Here is a 20,759-nt window from a genome sequence, read left to right on the forward strand (position 1 = left end):
TGCACCACACTATTCTGAGTGCTTTCCATTTGCTAATTCATGGAATTCTCACAATAATTTTGTGCGGTAGATAAAGTTATCTTCTTCAGTTCATATATGGACAAATCTGGGCAAAGACAGATGAAAGAAATTGTGCAAAATCACATAACTAGAAGTGAACAGAACCAAGATTCCTCCTTGATAGCCTAGCTCCAGAACTGAAGCTCTTAACCACAATGGTGTACTGACCCTCAGTGTGGATATTGTAATTGCCTGCCTAATCTCATGTTTTCATTCAGCCATTTGAATCTTCCCCCATGGGAAGCTCATGCGCTTTGGAAAAAGCAAAGTAGGTCAAAGCCTAAACTGATGAACATGAGCTCATTTGCCAAACGACCCAATTTAGGCCAATGAGATTTAAGACGTTTTCTAGGGGTTTCCGGGAAAAGGTTTCCCAACTTTCTTGTTTTTCCCAGAAAGCTTCTAGAAGCAATTCCCCCAACCCTTCCCTTCCCCAGCCCTCCCCTTCCCCAACCCTCCCCAGCCTCCTCTCCCTTCTCTTTGTTGGCAGCCATTTTATGACTATGACGGAGAGCCAGCCTTAGGTGGAGAGGTAGGTGGGTGGTGGGGGAGGGTGGGAAAGCTTTTTCCTGGAAACCCCTAGAAGCTGACACACGGGAAGGCAGAGTTGATCGAGAGGGACTGGATCTCTATTGACACCACTGAGCCACTAAATCAAACCCTAACTTTTGATTTTGGCAAATTCAGTACAAAGAACTTTCTATTTTTCAACCAATTTAAGTTGTCAATGTAATGTTCCATCACTCCCTAATACTTTAGAATTTATGTCCTACAAACAAGGATATTCTCCCAAATAACCAAAATAGACCTATCAAAATTAGCATATTAACATTAATTCATTACTTTCATCTGATTCTCAAATCACATTCAAGTTTTGTCAATTATTCCCAATTATGACTTTTAGAACAAAATCATCCAGTCCAGAATTACGCATTGCATCTAGTTTTCATGTTTCTCTGCTCCCTTTTTTTTTTTTTGTTTTGAGACAGAGTCTCCCATTGTTGTCCAGGCTGGAGTGCAATGGCGCAATCTCAGCTCACTGCAAGCTCTGCCTCCCGGGTTCACACCATTCTCCTGCCTCAGCCTCCCGAGTAGCTGGGACTATAGGTGCCTGCCACCACACCCAGCTAATTTTTTCTATTTTTAGTAGAGATGGGATTTCACCATGTTAGCCAGGATGGTCTCGATCTCCTGACCTCATGATCCACCTGCCTCGGCCTCCCAAAGTGCTGGGATTACAGGCGTGAGCCACCGCCCCTGGCCTCTCTGCCACTTTTAATCTAGAACAGTCCCTTGATCATTTACTTCTATGCTCTTGACATTTTTGAAGATTATGTGCCAGTTATTTGTAGACTATCCCTCAATCTGAGTTTGTCTGGTATTTACTCATGATTAGATTTCATTTATATGTGTTTGGCAGGAACATTACAGAAGTGGTGCTGTATTCTTAGCATTGCATCCCCTTGGTGGTGTGTGCGTCTGCACGGATGCCCTCCTCCCAGGTTCTACACCCGACTCCAGGTCATTCCACCACCTCTCATGATGCTCAGGCTTCAGCTCTCTACTCTCGGCATCCACAGCTCATCTCCCTGCACAAAGACCTACTTTGCCTAGACTTCACCCACTGGCTTTTGAACTGATTTGTTGAGAGATGGAAAAGAAGAGAAAAGAAAGGGAAAAAGATGATGAAAAATAATAAGAAGAAGACAAAGAGTAAATCTCCAAAGTTTAAGCCCACCACATCTCTTGATTTTTTTTTTTTGAGACGGAGTCTTGCTCTGTCACCCAGGCTGGAGTGCAGTGGCCGGATCTCAGCTCACTGCAAGCTCTGCCTCCCGGGTTTACGCCATTCTCCTGCCTCAGTCTCCTGAGTAGCTGGGACTACAGGGGCCCGCCACCGCGCCTGGCTAGTTTTTTGTATTTTTTAGTAGAGACGGGGTTTCACCATGTTAGCCAGGCTGGTCTCGATCTCCCGACCTCGTGATCCACCCGTCTCAGCCTCCCAAAGTGCCAGGATTACAGGCTTGAGCCACCGCGCCCGGCCTATCTCATGATTTTTAATTATAATAGCCGGTGGTCATCTTTGTAGCTTAAGGCAGTATTAAGTGCTTTATTGGTTTCTGCAAACCAAAACTTATTAACCAATATATAAAGTTCCTGATAAATAGTAGGCAAACAAGAAATGGAAGCTATTTTTGTGATACTGGTGCAGTTGCCAAAAGGCATTAAGCTTGGATTCATAAGATTTGAGCTTAATCTAGGAAATAGCTGTGTCACGTTGGACAAGACACTTACATTATTCAAGCCCCTGGTTCCTTATATAGAGAGCAGGGATAATAATTCTTACTCTCTGAATTGCTATTAAGGTGCTGTTATGGATGGAATTGAGTCCCCCAGAAAGGATCTGCTGAAGTCCTAGCTCCCAGCACTCAGAATGTGACCTCATTTGGAAATAGGATTATTGTGGATATAATTAGCTAAGTTAAAATGAGGCCATACCAGAGTAGAGTGGCCCTAATCCCCGCCACTGGTATTCTTCTAAGGAAATGGCCATGAGAATGTACGGAGATGCAGGGGGAGCGCGTGTGAAGAGAGTAACAGAGATTGGATTGAGGGTATCCACAAGCCACAGAATAGAAACGATTGCCAGTCATCACTGGAAGATAGGAGAGAGGCATGAAACAGATTCTCCCTCAAAGCCCTCAGAAGAAACCAACACCATGGACAGCTTGCTTTTGGACTTCTGGCATCCAGCACTGTGAAAGACAATATTTCTGTTACGACGCCCAGTTTGTGGTACTGTGTTATGGCATCTTTTGGAAACTAGTACACATGCTTTATAAAATTTAACGGTATAGAAACATAAGTAATTATTGTCATATCTTTCTAAATCTGCCATTGAGCATGAGATAAGTTACTTGAACATTTCAGTCCTTTCAAAAGCTTTTTTGTATTGTACTTATATAAATGCTGGTGAAACACAGAAGATTGTGGACAGTCAAGAAGATGATCCCCTTCTTGTTTATATCCTGTGACACAAAATCATCACCCCTTGACAAACAAATAAACAAACAAACAAACAAAAAAACCTTGATTAATCTTTAAGATATCCCCTGAAGTTTAGGCCTCAGGTGATGTTATCCAGACAAGATTGAACTCAGTCCTAAGGAATATATAATACATTTTTTCAGAGTCATGATGGTGTCTTTTGTGCTTCCTGAAATAATACTAACAGTACAATTTTACTGAATAGTTACTTTGTATTGTATCACTTCAAGCACTTTGTGTTATCTTATTTAATCTCCCCAACCATATTTTATGGTAGATACTATTATTCTTCTAATTTTCTACTTCAGGAAACTGAAGCATGAGAAATGAAGTGAAAATGAAGTAAGATGCCTTGAGTGATTCTGCCGGTAGGCAGTGGAGCTGAGTTTCCATCCAGGACTGTGGCTCGGCAACATGATCTCTAAACCCCCACGATATACAGCCACTTAAAAGCACTTCTAAAAATCAATTCTACACTAAAATGTGGTTGTGGACTAAATCATAATATATCAATTTAAGTTAAATAGCAATTTGGAGAAGGAAACGTAATAAAATAAATGGCAAATTTTACATGTATTTATATATGTTATACATTAGCAAGTAGGGTTATATGGATATTATGCATTGGTCAATAAGATATATACATCCATAATAGGAAATTCCTGGTTTATGTAAGTTCATCAAATATGTGCTTGAAATAGTACATCCTTTCTAGTTATTTCTTTGTAAAATTAATGTGCATTCACATAACTACCAAGTAGTGTCATGAAAGGGAAGGCAAGCAATTTTTCTTTTCTTTTTTTTTTTTTTTTGAGATGGAGTTTTGCTCTTGTTGCCTGGGCTGGAGTGCAATGGTGCAATCTCGGCTCACTGTAACCTCTGCCTCCTGGGTTCAAGCGATTCTTCTGCCTCAGCCTCCCAAGTAGCTGGGATTGGCACCATAATGTTTATGAGGATGCGCCACCATGCCCGGCTAATTTTTTGTATTTTTAGTAGAAATGGGGTTTCTCCATGTTGATTAGGCTGGTCTTGAACTCCCAACCTCAGGTGATCTGCCCACCTCGGCCTGCCAAAGTGCTGGGATTACGGTGTGAGCCACTGTGCCTGGCCCACAAGCACTCTTGATAGGGGAGGAAGAAGGTATTTCCCTCACCCATTCTAGGTGTAGAGTAGATACTCCTATAACAAAGAACATATTAACAAGAGAAAGGCATGCAAATTGATTTAATATGTGTTTTGTATGACATGAGAGCCTTCATAAGAAAATGAAGACCCAAAGAAATAGTTAAACTTGTTTATTTTTGTGCTTAGGTTTGAGAAAGAGTAGAAAGTCATGGAGAAATATGATTGGATAAAGGGGATATGATCTAATGGTAATAAACTGTAGAAAACTCAGCAAGGCTTGTTGGTTCAGATTCTTCTCTGTGACCCTTTGTCTTCAGAGGTAAGAACATTCTTTTCATTGGGGTATAAAGAGGGTACCTTTCAGCTGAGGGTCTTACATTGTGCTTCAGGGTGAGGTCAGAAAATCCTCCCTAGATTTTATGACCTGCTCAGGGGACAAGGGATGAGGGGAAGGTGAGGATGACCTTTCTGCTTCTGCTATTTTTCTCAAACGCCAAAGTGCCATATTTGAGGATGGCGTGTCCTAAACCCCATCAATAAGAAGTGTGATAGGATGAATTGTCAACAAGGAATGCTGCAGGAAGAGGAGCCCAAAATTATTATTCTTTCAGGAGAGTGTGGTTGTGTCTGTGAGGAGGCAGGTGGACCCACGGACGTGTCAGATTTGGAATGAATCAATGTGTGTGTAACTTGTCAACTTTGGCCTTGGTGTCATGTCAGCATACTTCAGTAAGAATAGAAGGCAGCCACTAACCCCCACCAGGGATTGTACATCTCAGTTAAAACCAGTGAGGACAGTGACCAATGACCAGGAAAGTTATGTCTTTTCTGATGAGCTTCTCTTGGAAACTCTTCCTATAAGCTCCTCTTGGATGGGAAAGTAAAAGAGAGAAAGTGCTAAATTTGTCAGTATGCCTGAAAAAGAAAATATCTGGAATGACTAAAACTATGTCTTGAATTGGCACCATGATGTTTTCTGTCATTTAGCAGGGCGGTAGATAAAGAGCAAAGAGAAGTTGAGTTATAGACCATGAAATTAACACTAGTTAACACTTTTGCCTGCCTGAGTTTATGGTGATGAAGTTTGATCCTGCTACATTAATAATGAGGTGAATGTTCTTCAGCTACCTCATTTGTCTTCAGCATCGCGTTTGTGCCTGGCTTGTGTTCGCTGAACTGCAGAATTTACTTATTTTGTATTATCTCCCTGATCTTAGCTGAGAGTTACCACCAGAAGATCGCGCCCTGAAGGAGTAGACACATTCTGTTTATCTACCAAGAAAGGAAAGGGCTAAGAAAGAGCCATTGAGCTACAGGGTTCCTGAGGAGGTGGATCTCTGTTTTTATCACAGTCATCTTGTAACTCTCCGGTTCTGTTGTCTTTGATCATTTTACCTTGCAGTAATCCCTTCACTCATGCTACGTATTCAAATGTACACAGTATTTTAATGAATATAGGCTATAATCTCTTGTCATGCCTCCTGGGTTAGGTAAAACTTCAGTGGCACTGCTCCTTCATCATAATTTCTTGTGGGCAATTTGTTTTAAAGTACATATTCTTGGTTACACAATTTTAAAGGAATATTTCTTTTGCACAGGTCAAGGTCAAAGAGCACATGTGACCTGTAAAGAGCCTGAACAGAGCTCTAAAATTTACCTTGAATTTTTGCTAGAGGCATATTACACTCTGAGCACTTTCTCCTCAACTTCCTCCTTATTACCTTCTTGGTAAAAGTCCTCTCTATTATTGCATGAATTTGTTCACAATAATTATGTTTCTTTGATTGCAGTCAGTACTACTCTGGATATCCAACTTAGCTTTCTAAATTGCTTCTGGTAATTTCCTTGGTCATTCTCTTACTCTGCTGCCCCACAGAATATTTCCTTTTGAGATGTACTAAGCTTAGTCTTTGTCTATCAGCTAATTCTGGGAGCCAAAAGTAAAAGTCTGTTTTCACCATCTGCCAAATGGAGGGAGGTATTTGTCCACTAAGGAGAATTTGCAAAGTTCCTTTCCTGGATAGTACCATTGATTTAATCTGCACAAAATGTTTTAAGTTGTAGACTTAGTATCACTTCTACGTTTGGCTTCTCATGTTAGTAGTTTATAACTTGTTTTGGGAAAGGCTTTAAATATAGAAGTCAAAATGGCTATGCTTCTTACAACAGAAAATGCATCTAATAAATATCAACTGGCTTTGCCACTTAGTCACACAGAGAACATTTGTTATAAATCAAAATAATCATATAATTGATTTTCCCACTAACACTAAAACCAAGCATGTGTGTTAATCATGGAATTTTATTTAATCTAAAATAGTCAATAGCATTTATTAGACACTATCTTGTATTAGGTATTTGTCTAGGTGCTTTACCTGTATTAATTTAATCTGTACATCCCTAGGAGGTAAGAGAGGTCATTAGCCCTGTTATGTCAGTGGTGATGCTGAGACTAAGAGAAGTTATTTGAATCAGTTTTTCAAGTTCTTGGAAAAAGTGACAGAGGCAGGATTTGAACCTGGATTGTCTGGCTCCAGACACTGCTTTAAACTCTGCTGTAAACCCTGTAAATTGTGCTGACAACTTCTCAAGAGCTACGGATCAGTTCTCAGGAATAGCCTCAGATTTTCCCCTTTTCCAAGCTTAGTTACTTTCTTGTAAAGTACATTTGCTTGTTATTGATTTCTAATGCATTATATTTAGTTCCATGAAATGTTTTAATTGAGTTGATATAAAATTAAGTAGTGTGTATTTCAGAGACATTAGACAACAGTGAACTTTGTTTGGACATTGTATTAGTCTGTTCTCATGCTGCCATAAGGACATACCTGAGACTGGTTACTTTATAAAGAAAAAAGGTTTAATTGACACACAGTTCTACATGGCTAGGAAGGCCTCAGGAAAGTTACAATCATGGCGAAGGTGAAGGGGAAGAAAGTCACCTTCTTCACAAGACAGCAGGAAGGAGAAGTTCTGAGTAGAGGGAAAAGCCCTTTATAAAACCATCAGATCTCCTGAGAACTTACTATCGTAAGAACAGCATGAGGGTAACTGCCCCCATGACTCAATTACTTCCCATTGGGTTCCTCCCATGACATGTAGGGATTATGGGAACTACAACTCAAGATGAGATTTGGGTGGGGACACAGTCAAACAATATCATGAATGTCTTTCAGTATTTGGTTTATATTTTAGTAAAAAAGTTGTGTCTCAACTCCACCCAATATAAATTCTTTTTTTGACCCCCAAACCTGGACAGATTGTGGATGGGCTGGGCCACACATTTTATGCATCTTCATTCTCACCATTAAGTCCGGTAGCTAAACAAAAGGACATCAAGTTTCCTGATGAATAAAAGATGTGGAACTGGCCACAAGAAGCCTACCAATGACCAAAAACAAATTCTATATTAGGAAGATATTAAATTTCAAAAAGGATATGATATTTAATGAGTCTACATATAATTTTATTGATTAAAACTGCGGCTTGTTTTTCAGCATTTTTTAATGCTAGAAATAGTATGTTACCAATGCAAAAAGGACTGAGGTATGCTTTTTTGTTTGTTTGTTTTTTTCCCCAATGATTCAAATTCAAAAGGGAATCAGAGTTAAGTTATAAGATTAAGATGAGAAATGACAAATAACAACAAAAAGAAGAGTAATAATAAATCTATAGAATCTTAGGGCTATGTTTGAACCATGAGCTCTTATGAAAAATATGCAATTAAGATAAGAAAGCAACTGAGAAAAACTTCCTGGATTTAAAGTGGTAGTACAGGAAAAAGGTAGTTAACTAAAGAAGAGTAATCTGATGTCCTGCAAAACTACCACTCAACGTCGATCCTTCCCAGCATCCTGTCTGGAGCTGGGTGTCTGGACAGGATGTTGAGTGGTGTCCAGTGAACTCAATGCCATCTGTGATAGTTAATTTTATGCATCAACTTGACTGGGCCAGGAGGCCCAGATATCTGGTTAACCTTTATTCCTGAATGTGTCTGTGAGAGTGTTTCTAGAAGATATTAGCGTTTAGATCAATGGACTAAATGAATGGCCCTTTCCAATGTGGGTGGGCCTCTTCCAAGCAGTTGAGGGCCTGAATAGAACAATAAGGCAAAGGAAGGTTACATTCTTTGCCTGACTGCCTGAGTTGAGACACCAGCCTTCTGTCCTTGGACTGGGACTCACACCATTGGCAATCCTGGTTCTCAGGCCTTTGGACTTGGACTAGAATTTATACCACTGGCTTTCCTGTTTCTCCAGCTTGCAGATGGCAGATCATGGGACTTCTCAGCCTCCATAATCATACAAGCTAATTTCTTGTAACAAATCTCATTTTATATATGTGTGTGTGTGTGTGTGTGTGTGTATACATATATGTATAGAGAGAGAGAGAAAGAGAGAGAGAGAGACGTATATCTTCTATTGGTTTTATTTCTCTGAAAAATCCTGACTAAAATGCCATCAAATCGGATCAAAGGAAAATTATATAAATTATGGCATACCCTTGGAGAGCAAGTTAGCCCTCACCCTTCCAAGATCTGAATAGAGGTCATGACTGGATGGATATGAGATGTCAAGGTGAATGGGCCAAAAGCATAGTCAGCTTTCATCTTCTGTATCTAACCAGAAGAAACAAAAACTATAGGGTCAAATTCTGTGGTTTTAACCTGAAATGTTGAAGGCATCTAATTCCTGAAGAGAAATTCATAGTGTCAGATAGCCACATGTGTATAAAAATAAACAGAAAGCAATAAATATAGTTGCATTTATTTCAGCAATATCTTACAGAACACATTTTCCATCCGCCCTCCTTCATCTTTCCCCCACACACGCTCACACATGCACACTTTTGAGTCAAACAAAAGTAGAACCAAAAATGTATTCAGCAATTCCTACAAAATAAAAGAATCATTAAAATGTTCAATTTAGACCAGCAAGCCTATAGGTATGTACACATACACATGTGTGCCTATTGGTGGAGATAGTCATATGTAAACCAATTTTCTACAAAATCAGTGGGAAATCTGGTGTTTTAGAAAGTGTGATATCAACAAAAATGGGGCCTCTCAAAAATTCTTGCTGCCTTGCTGAACCACAGCAGCAAGTTATTTCAGAGTGCACTGGGGCAAATCACTTCATGTCATTATGTCACGGATCATAATGAAGCACACAGGCTGATTGAACCAACAGGCCTCAATGCTAATCTCCATGCCAGACTGGAGGCTTGAGAAGTTTTCTGATGGGGATAAAGGAGAGGAGATTGAAAGCTGAAGTTAATGATTAAAGCCAAATGAACCCCATAGGTAAAATTATTTCAATAGCAACATGTCTCATAGCCAAAGTTTTGATGATTAATAAAAAGAATAGAGCAGGTCAGAAATTCCCAGGCTGCTTCAGGTCACTGAGTAGAGGAGTCATTCAATGCACAGCACGATTGCCTGCTGCCTGGGGATCTAGCCAGAGATGCATGGGGAAAGTGGCGGGGAATCTGGGTCATTACAAAGGGAATGGTTCTTCTTTACTTCTTACAGTTGGAAAAAGTTGAAATGTAGGCATCTTTTGCTCATGTCCTATTCATTAATTAAATTCAAGGAGTATCTCAAAGAACATCTTTTCTTTTAAAAATTTCTGGGAGAATGTTTTTTACAAAGAAGAATAAATAGCAACCTGCAAGTCCATATACAAAACGTCCCATCAGCCAATAACTATATTAGGTCAGCTTAAAAGAGTTTATTTTAGTACTATTCACTTTTTCCTGAATATAAAAGTAATACGTACCTATTGTAGAAAAAAGTTGACAGATGTAGAAAATTATATGACGGAAAAGAAATAACCACTGATACATCTGCATTCAACAATAATGATTGCTCATATTTAGGTATATTTTCTTTCTGTTGTTTTTCCATACACGCAGATTTTTCTGCTATTAAAATGATAATTTAGATACAGTATGATACCCTGACTTGTTGAACTTAATGAGATGCATTTTTGTCATTAAAATTAATTATAAGCATTTTTAATTGTACCATTATATTTCACCATGTTTATTGACCATGATGCATTTATTCATTTCCGTGTTGTCGGACACTTACATTTTCTTTTTTTGTTATTATTATTTAACTTTGTGATGGAGGTCTTAGAATTAGGATCATTGTTCGTATTTCTGACTTCTTTTTTTTTTTTTTTTTTTGAGACAGGGTTGTCTCTGTCTGTCACCCAGACTGGAGTACAGTGGTGGGATCTTGGCTCGCGGCAGCCTCAACCTCCCAGACTTTAACAATCCTCCCACCTCAGCCTCTTGAATAGCTGGGACTATAGACAGGCGCATGCCACCAAGCCAGGGTCTGCTAATTTTTGTATTTTTTTTAGTAGAGGCAGGATTTCACCATGTTGCCTAGGCTGGTCTCGAACCCCTGGGCTCAAGTGATCCACCCGCCTCGGCCTCCCAGAATGCTGGGATTATAGGCATGGGCCACTGTGCCTGGCCCATTTTTAACTATTTTCAAATGATTTATCCTAAGTATTTTTTTTTATTTTTTTATTTTTAAACTTATGCTTTTGTTTGGGGAAAAGAGAAAGGGCCCTTAAATGAGTACATGTAATATGGCCCTAAAGTGAAGCCTTCATGGGAAATTCTTGACTTTCATTTCTGAGTTTAACAGTATGATTCACCAGGACATGTATCAAATTCATATTGCATAGTTCACATAAATCATTCTTGCTCCAACTTTATCTGCCACACATGTGAGACGAAAAGCAGGTCTGATGGTCCATGTGAAGCTTTGTGGAGCTGTGGATAATATGGGAGATTCATTGCTTTAGGCATTGTAGACATGCAGTGCTTTAAGGCTGAGTAACTCATTCTATAGACTCTACCACAGCTAAATGATACCTCTGGAAAGTTATAAATTGCTATCACTTGATTTTAACTGGAGAATATAATACCACAATGCTGACTCTCCCGTCCTCATCAGATCACAAACAATGATAGACTTTCCATCTGATTTGACATGGCAGCTGAATCTACTGTATCCATTTCTGACTCCACAAGACTGTCAGTCTCACCACTGAATAATATAAGACCTGAGTTTGCCAAGTCTCTTGCTAACATTCCAGATGGAGGAAAACTGCCACCATATCTAATTTGTGAGCATAAGTCTCCAATCAGAGAAAAAAAAGTCATTATTCTTGTGGCCGAGAATGGAAAGAACCATGTGATGATCCACAAAGGATGAATTTATGAAGGAAGAAAAAGAAAGGGATGTATAGGTTGACAATACAATCCACCTATTTAGACGAGGTTAAGGATTTATATAAACATATGAAAGCTTCATTTTATAAAAATTGGATGTGCTCTAGAAAGTACTTTCCCAAATTTGCAAAGATGCTATAGTCCTAAAACCCTTTGATAAATGAACTTTCCAAGAATATGCTTAAATAGTGGGACAGGGAAATGGAAAATACACTATACATAAAAGAATTAACCTGATCAGAATATAAATATTTTTGAATGTAAATTTGTATGGATAAGACTATGCTTATTTCTGTTTCTTCTGGCATGGAGTTATACATATACGGGCACTTTTTTTTTTTTTTTCTACTGTGTGATGATAATGATTGGGATTAATATTTTGATTTTTTTAAATTTTTATAGACAGGGTCTCATTATGTTGCCTGGGCTGGGGTACAGTGGCTATTCACAGGCATGATCATAGCTCACTGCAGCCTTAAACTCCTGGCCTCAAGCAATCCCCCCCTCAGCCTCCTGAGTAACTAGGACTACATGTGTCCGGCTTTGAGTTTTTACAGTATTGTTATGATTTGGATTTGAACCCCTGCCCCAATCTCATACCAAATTGTAATCCTCAGTGTTGGAAGAATGGCCTGGTGGGAAGTGATTAGATCGTGGGGGCAGATTCCCCCCTTGCTGTTCTCATGATAGTGAGTGAATTCTTATGAGATCTGATATTTTTTCTTTATTTTTTTGTGATAGAGTCCAGCTCTGTCACCCAGGCTGGAGTGCAGCGGCAGGATCTCTGCTCACTGCAAGCTCCGCCTCCTGAGTTCAAGCAATTCTCCTGCCTCAGCCTCCTGAATAGCTGAGATTACAGGCGAGCACCACCATGCCGGGCTAATTTTTGTATTTTTAGTAGAGATGGGGTTTCGCCATGTTGACCAGGCTGTTCTTGAACTCCTGACCTTAGGTAATCAGCCCGCCTTGGCCTCCCAAAGTGCTGGGATCACAGGCGTGAGCCACTGCATCCAGCGAGATCTGATTGTTTAAAAGTATGTAGCACCTCTCACTTCCCTCTCTTCCTCTTTCCCCAGCCATGTAAGACATGCCTGCTTTCCTTTTGCCTTCCACCACGATTGTAAGTTTCCTGAGGCCTCCCCAGCCACGCTTCCTGGAAAGCCTGCAGAACTGTGAGTCAATTAAATCACTTTTCTTTATAAATTACCCAGTCTCAGGTAGTTCTTTATACCAATGCGAGAATGGACTGATGCAAGTACGTTACAAGCAACGAAGTACTCGTGTTCATTATTTTATTCTTTTATACAGTTGTCTCCCTTTATCCATGAGGGACATCTTCCAAAGCCCCCAGTGGATGTCTGAAACCACAAGTAGTACCGAATCCTATATGCATTATGTTCTTTCTTATACATACATACCTATGATAATGTTTAATTTATTAATTAGTTACACTAACAGATTAACAGCAATAGCTAACAATAAAGTAGAGCAACTATAACAATATGCCATCAGCATTACTCTTGGGGCTATTACTTAGTAAAATAAAGGTTACCTGAACACAAGCACTGCAATACTGACACAGTAGATCTGATAACTGAGACAGCTACTAAGTCACCATTGAAGAGCATATACAGCATGGATATGCTGGACAAAGGGATGATAAATATCTGGATGGGACGGTATAAGATTTCATCATGCTACTCAGAATGGCAGGCAATTTAAAACTTATGAATTATTTATTTCTGGAATTTTTAAATAAGATCTTTAGACTGTGGTTGACCAGAGGTAGCTGAAACCGTGGAATTCAAAAGCGTGGATAAGGGGATACTACTGCCCACACACATTAAAAAACTCAGAGGTAGGTAGACATGATTCTTATGTATAAGGAAACTGAGTAAAACTCAGATACGATTCATATCCAGTATTCCACAGCCAGTAAGAGATGGGTCTGGAATTGAAACTCACGTTTTCTCATTTCATGTCTTTTTTTTTTTTTTTTTTTTTTTTGAGACGGTGTCTGAGTCTGTCTCTCTGGCTGGAGTGCAGTGGCCCGGATCTCAGCTCACTACAAGCTCCGCCTCCCGGGTTTACGCCATTCTCCTGGCTCAGCCTCCCGAGTAGCTGGGACTACAGGCGCCCGCCACCTCTCCCTGCTAGTTTTTTGTATTTTTTAGTAGAGACGGGGTTTCACCATGTTAGCCAGGATGGTTTCGATCTCCTGACCTCGTGATCCGCCCGTCTCAGCCTCCCAAAGTGCTGGGATTACAGGCTTGAGCCACCGCGCCCGGCCATTTCATGTCTTTTTAGCATCCTTTTGTCCATAAAGCAAAATCCGAAGGTTAGTGGTAAGAGGCAGGATTTCAAAGCCCTTGAGGGTGGAGATTTCTTACCTATAGCATAAAGAGGTGGGTGAAAGAAATGGCTCATTTAACCGCAGATGGTTTAAAATAGCATTTCAATGGTTAATCATCAGCAGAATAGACAATTCTAGAAAGAGACTTTGTGGATTGGGTTCTTTGACCATTATAGTATTTCCTCTTCTAACATTCCTTTCCCTTTCATCTTTACTTCCCACTTAATTTGCTTTTCAGTTAAAGACAGTCAGTGAAAACGTCACTCAATATCAGAGCAGCACATTGGAGTAGAAAAGCAACATGGGCTTTGAAGATGTAGGCGCTGTATTTGAGTTTTCTGTGATCCTGGGTATTTCAGCCAAGAGGGAAGTGGGTAAAGAAAGATTAATGGGCCGGGCGCGGTGGCTCACGCCGGTAATCCCAGCACTCTGGGAGGCCAAGGCGGGCGGATCACGAGGTCAGCAGATCGAGACCATCCTGGTTAACACAGTGAAACCCCGTCTCTACTAAAAATACAAAAAATTATCCGGGCATGGTGGCAGGTGCCTATAGTCCCAGCTACTCGGGAGGCTGAGACAGGAGACTGGCGTTAACCCGGGAGGCAGAGCTTGCAGTGAACCGAGCCGAGATCGCACCACTGCACTCTAGCCTGGGCAACAGAGTGAGACTCCGTCTCAAAAAAAAAAAAAAGAAAGAAAGAAAAAGAAAGATTAATGATGGATATAAGTGAAAACGTATTGAAAATAGAATAGTGAGTGCATAATTTGCTATACTATGACTAGGATGCTATTTTAAATGATATTCTGTCTGTGTGGCTATATGTGTATCTACATCTGTATGTTTGTGGCTTCATGTGTGTTCCCACGTATGTATGTGTATAATGCCTATATGTGTGTGTCTCTGTGTTTGATGTGCACATGTCCGTGTGTGTGGTGCATGTGTGGATATGTGGATATTTTACATTGTAGGATAAAATGCTTGGGCAATGGGTCAGAGCCGTGTACTGATGACCCAAAATGTCCTCAGTACAATATTTTTTATTTTTTCATATAAAATATTTCTATAGTATTTGACTCTATGAGTAGAATTAATATTTGCACTTGAAGTAAAAATAATTATTAATCCCTTCCTGAGGCTTTTTGGTGTTCTTTGAAGCCTTTACTAAAAATAAGAGGGAGGATCTTAGGTACCGTGCTTACGTTTGAGAACAATCTCAGTATGACCTCATCACTGATTTGCTCACTGCAGTTCTCCAGAGTTTGTGTCAAGAATGTAGCTCTGGAGCGCGGAAGAGCCAGAGCTGCGGCCGCGTGGAGCTGGAGCCCTCTGCAGTGGCGCACACCGAGGCCATTAGGGAGAGAAGATGGTGGTTCTCTGCAGTAGCTTGGAGCTGCAGAACCACTCCGCCGCCTCGGCCACGGACTCCTTGGACCTGTCCAATGGGTTTCTCAGTCTGGAGCAGATCGGCCGGAGGCGGCTCCGCTCGGCTGGCGCGGCGCAGAAGCAGCCCGTGGCGACCACAGCCAAAGCGGGCGATGGGTCGTCAGTTAAGGAAGTTGGAACCTACCACCGGACACGTGCTTTAAGATCTTTGAGAAAAGATGCACAGAATTCTTCAGATTCTAGTTTTGAGAAGCATGTGGAAGCAACGGAGCAACTTGCTAATGGCAGGCATTTTACAAGGCAGTCGGCCAGACAGCAGGCTGATAAAAAAAAAAGAAGAGCGCAGAGAAGACAAAGTGATTCCAGTTACTCGGTCATTGAGGACTAGAAACATCGTTCAAAGTACAGAACACTTACATGAAGATAATGGTGATGTTGAAATGTGTCGAAGTTGTAGGATTAGAAGTCGTTATAGTGGTGTAAACCAGTCCATGCTGTTTGGCAAACTTATAACTAACACTGCTGAAGCTGTACTTCAAAAAATGGATGACATGAAGAAGATGCGTAGACAGCCAATGAGAGAACTTGAAGACTTGGGAGTGTTTAATGAAACAGAAGAAAGCAATCTTAATATGTACACAAGAGGAAAACAGAAAGATATTCAAAGAACTGATGAAGAAACAACTGATCATCAAGAAGGAAGTGTGGAATCATCTGAAGAGGGTGAAGACCAGGAACATGAAGATGATGGTGAAGATGAAGATGATAAAGATGATGAAGATGAAGAAGATGGAGAAGATAATCAGAAACGATATTATCTTAGAGAAAAACTACTGTTTACTACCAGGCTCCACTGGAAAAACCTCGTCACCAGAGAAAGCCCAACATATTTTATAGTGGCCCAGCTTCTCCTGCAAGACCAAGATACCGATTATCTTCTGCAGGACCAAGAAGTCCTTACTGTAAACGAATGAACAGGCGAAGGCATGCAATCCACAGTGGTGACTCGACTTCATCTTCCTCCTCTGAGGATGAACAGCACTTTGAGAGGCGGAGGAAAAGGAGTCGTAATAGGGCTATCAATAGGTGCCTCCCACTAAATTTTCGGAAAGATGAATTAAAAGGCATGTATAAAGATTGAATGAAAATTGGAGCAAGCCTTGCCGATGTTGATCCAATGCAACTAGATTCTTCAGTACGATTTGATAGTGTTGGTGGCCTGTCTAATCATATAGCAGCTCTAAAAGAGATGGTGGTGTTTCCATTTCTTTATCCAGAAGTCTTTGAAAAATTTAAAATTCAACCCCCAAGAGGTTGTTTGTTTTATGGGCCACCTGGAACTGGAAAGACTCTGGTTGCCAGAGCACTTACCAATGAGTGCAGTCAAGGGGAGAAAAGAGTAGCGTTTTTCATGAGGAAAGGTGCTGACTGTCTAAGTAAATGGGTAGGAGAATCTGAAAGACAGCTACGATTGCTATTTGATCAGGCCTATCAGATGCGCCCATCAATTATTTTTTTTAAAGAAATCGATGGTCTGGCTCCAGTACGGTCAAGCAGGCAAGATCAGATTCACAGTTCTATTGTTTCCACCCTGCTAGCTCTTATGGATGGATTGGACAGCAGAGGAGAAATTGTGGTCATTGGTGCTACCAACAGACTAGATTCTATAGACCCTGCTTTACGAAGGCCTGGTCGTTTTGACAGAGAATTCCTTTTTAGCCTACCTGATAAAGAGGCTCGAAAAGAGATTCTAAAGATTCACACCAGGGATTGGAATCCCAAACCACTGGACACATTTTTAGAAGAGCTAGCAGAAAACTGTGTTGGATACTGTGGAGCAGATATTAAATCAATATGTGCTGAAGCTGCTTTATGTGCTCTACGACGACGCTACCCACAGATCTATACCACTAGTGAGAAACTACAGTTGGATCTCTCTTCAATTAATATCTCAGCTAAGGATTTCGAGGTAGCTATGCAAAAGATGATACCAGCCTCCCAAAGAGCTGTGACATCACCTGGGCAGGCACTGTCCACCATTGTGAAACCACTCCTGCAAAGCACTGTTGACAAGATCTTAGAAGCCCTGCAGAGAGTATTTCCACATGCAGAATTCACAACAAATCAAACATTAGACTCAGATATTTCTCGTCCTCTGCTAGAAAGTGACTTGGTTTACAGTGATGATGATGTTCCATCAGTTTATGAAAATGGACTTTCTCAGAAATCTTCTCCTAAGGCAAAAGACAATTTTAATTTTCTTCATTTGAATAGAAATGCTTGTTACCAACCTATGTCTTTTCGACCAAGAATATTGATAGTAGGAGAACCAGGATTTGGGCAAGGTTCTCACTTGGCACCAGCTGTCATTCATGCTTTGGAAAAATTTACTGTATATACATTAGACATTCCTGTTCTTTTTGGAGTTAGTGCTACATCCCCTGAAGAAACATGTGCCCAGGTAATTCGCGAAGCTAAGAGAACAGCACCAAGTATAGTGTATGTTCCTCATATCCACTTGTGGTGGGAAATAGTTGGACCAACACTTAAAGCCACATTTCCCACATTATTACAGAATATTCCTTCATTTGCTCCAGTTTTACTACTTGCAACTTCTGACAAACCCCATTCTGCTTTGCCAGAAGAGTTGCAAGAATTGTTTATCCGTGATTATGGAGAGATTTTTAATGACCAGTTACCGGGTAAAGAAGAACGGACAAAATTTTTTGAAGATTTAATTCTAAAACAAGCTGCTAAGCCTCCTATATCAAAAAAGAATGCAGTTTTGCAGGCTTTGGAGGTACTCCCAGTAGCACCACCACCTGAGCCAAGATCGCTGACAGCAGAAGAAGTGAAACGACTAGAAGAACAAGAAGAAGATACATTTAGAGAACTGAGGATTTTCTTAAGAAATGTTACACATAGGCTTGCTGTTGACAAACGATTCCAAGTGTTTACTAAGCCTGTTGACCCTGATGAGGTTCCTGATTATGTCACTGTAATAAAGCAACCAATGGACCTTTCATCTGTAATCAGTAAATTGATCTACACAAGTATCTGACTGTGAAAGACTATTTGAGAGATACTGATCTAATCTGTAGTAATGCCTTAGAATACAATCCAGATAGAGATCCTGGAGATCGTCTTATTAGGCATAGAGCCTGTGCTTTAAGAGATACTGGCTATGCCATAATTAAAGAAGAACTTGATGAAGACTTTGAGCAGCTCTGTGAAGAAATTCAGGAATCTAGAAAGAAAAGAGGTTGTAGCTCCTCCAAATACGCCCCGTCTTACTACCATGTGATGCTAAAGCAAAATTCCACTCTTGCTGGTGACAAAAGATCAGACCCAGAGCAGAATGAAAAGCTAAAGACACCAAGTACTCCCATGGCTTGCAGCACTCCTGCTCAGTTGAAGAGGAAAATTCGCAAAAAGTCAAAATGGTACTTAGGCACCATAAGAAAGCGAAGGAGGATTTCACAGGCAAAGGATGATAACCAGAATGCCATGGATCACAAAATTGAGAGTGATACAGAGGAAACTCAAGACACAAGTGTAGATCATAATGGGACCGGAAACACAGGAGAGTCTTCAGTGGAAGAAAACGAAAAGCAGCAAAATGCCTCTGAAAGCAAACTGGAATTGAGAAATAATTCAAATACTTGTAATATCGAGAATGAGCTTGAAGACTCTAGGAAGACTACAGCATGTACAGAATTAAGGAGAGAGAAGACTGCTTGCAATGGAGATGCTTCTAGCTCTCAGATAATACATATTTCTGATGAAAATGAAGGAAAAGAAATGTGTGTTCTGCGAATGACTCGAGCTAGACGTTCCCAGGTAGAACGGCAGCAGCTCATCAGTGTTGAAAAGGCTTTGGCAATTCTTTCTCAGCCGACACCCTCACTTGTTGTGGATCATGAGCGATTAAAAAATCTTTTGAAGACTGTTGTTTAAAAAAGTCGAAACTACAACATATTTCAGTTGAAAAATTTGTATGCAGTAATCAGCCAATGTATTTATCGGCATCGCAAGGACTATGATAAAACATCACTTATTCAGAAAATGGAGCAAGAGGTAGAAAACTTCAGTTGTTCCAGATGATGATGTCATGGTATCGAGTGTTCTTTATATTCAGTTCCTATTTAAGTCATTTTTGTCATGTCCGCCTAATTGATGTAGTATGAAACCCTGCATCTTTAAGGAAAAGATTAAAATAGTAAAATAAAAGTATTTAAACTTTCTTATTTATGTACATATTAAGATAAATGTCATGTGTAAGATAACTGATAAATATTGGAACTTTGCTAGAACAAGATCCTGTAGTAATAGTAATAATAGTTGAAGTTTGTCCAATTCTTAATAAAGTTATTTTGTTAACTAATGTTTTATGGCACTTAAGAGTAATTAGCAGTGTTAAATTTTGTTGGTATTAAGCACTTTTAATTTTATCCTTCCTAAAAATAGTCTATTGTATCAAACAAGAAACTTACTTAACCATTGTGTCCTTCCCATCTTTTTTATCATCTTTGTTTTCTTTAATGCCCTCCTGCCATCTGCCTTGAGATTCCCTTGTCTTCACTTAAAAGCCAGAGTGCAAGTCATGATTTGCGGGAGGGCTCTTGAACAACTTCTGGCTGCACCACAATTCTGTACTTGAGTATCACAGTTATTGTTTTTGAGACAAACATTTTTATAATTCTAATTTGGGTTAATAAAGATTTTAAATATTTCTTGGTTTACTTTTGTAATTATATACACAACAAATGTATTAATAACTACCTTGTTAAACACCTTTTAATAGCACAAAGTTCTTATATTTGCAAGCTGTTGATATCTTTCTAAAATTGTGTTTAGGTTATATTCTATTGATACTTTTATATGCAATTTTATAAATATAAATATTATAATTTTATATTAATGATACCAAAAATACATTTCTTAAGGTTGAAAGCATGCACTTCCATGCATACTTGCTTTTGGGGAGAGTGGGGAGAAGACATTCTAATAATTAGTTTGTAAAATAGCTTCTGTTGGAAACCTTTTGAGGGGAATAAGGAATGGTCATCTAAAATGAGAGATTCTGGATTTTAATGCAGTTCAAAGTTGAGCTGTATTTTTGTTGTTGATTTATCTGGATACTGTTTTTAAAGCCTTCTAAAACCCAGTAAATTTGATACCTTAATTAGTAGATACTGTCTTATGTAATGCATAAAGCAGTGCCAGTCACTGAGGACATTTAAATATGTCTATATTTCTGGAGATATACATTCTCATCTTTGTTGGTTTATTATAAATTATTCTTCTAGATGCATCTTTTATAACTAGGATTTCATTTTGTGTGTATAGCTTATGTAATAAATTCTAAAGGTTAAAAAAAAAAAAAAAAAAAAAGAATGTAGCTCTGTGTCCTCAGTTCTCTGGAGCTGATGCATGGCCACCCCTCCAATCCGAGTCCCTGTTTTTCATCTTTCTCACATCTTCACCTCTTTTTAATAGACTAGCCGACAGATAGGAGAGGAAGCTCTGGATTTCCCC

At 39.7% G+C, this 20,759-nt stretch overlaps 1 pseudogene across 1 annotated transcript; it reads left to right on the top strand.

The window, feature by feature from the left end:
• Positions 1–15,201: 15,201 nt before the first annotated feature.
• On the top strand, positions 15,202–19,430 carry LOC111527664 (annotated as a pseudogene). The gene has a single exon (XR_002726735.3). The product of XR_002726735.3 is annotated as an ATPase family AAA domain-containing protein 2 pseudogene (transcript).
• Positions 19,431–20,759: the final 1,329 nt, after the last annotated feature.

The sequence above is a fragment of the Piliocolobus tephrosceles genome, chromosome 4 (genome assembly GCF_002776525.5).
Source record: "Piliocolobus tephrosceles isolate RC106 chromosome 4, ASM277652v3, whole genome shotgun sequence".
Taxonomy (NCBI): Eukaryota; Metazoa; Chordata; class Mammalia; order Primates; family Cercopithecidae; genus Piliocolobus; species Piliocolobus tephrosceles.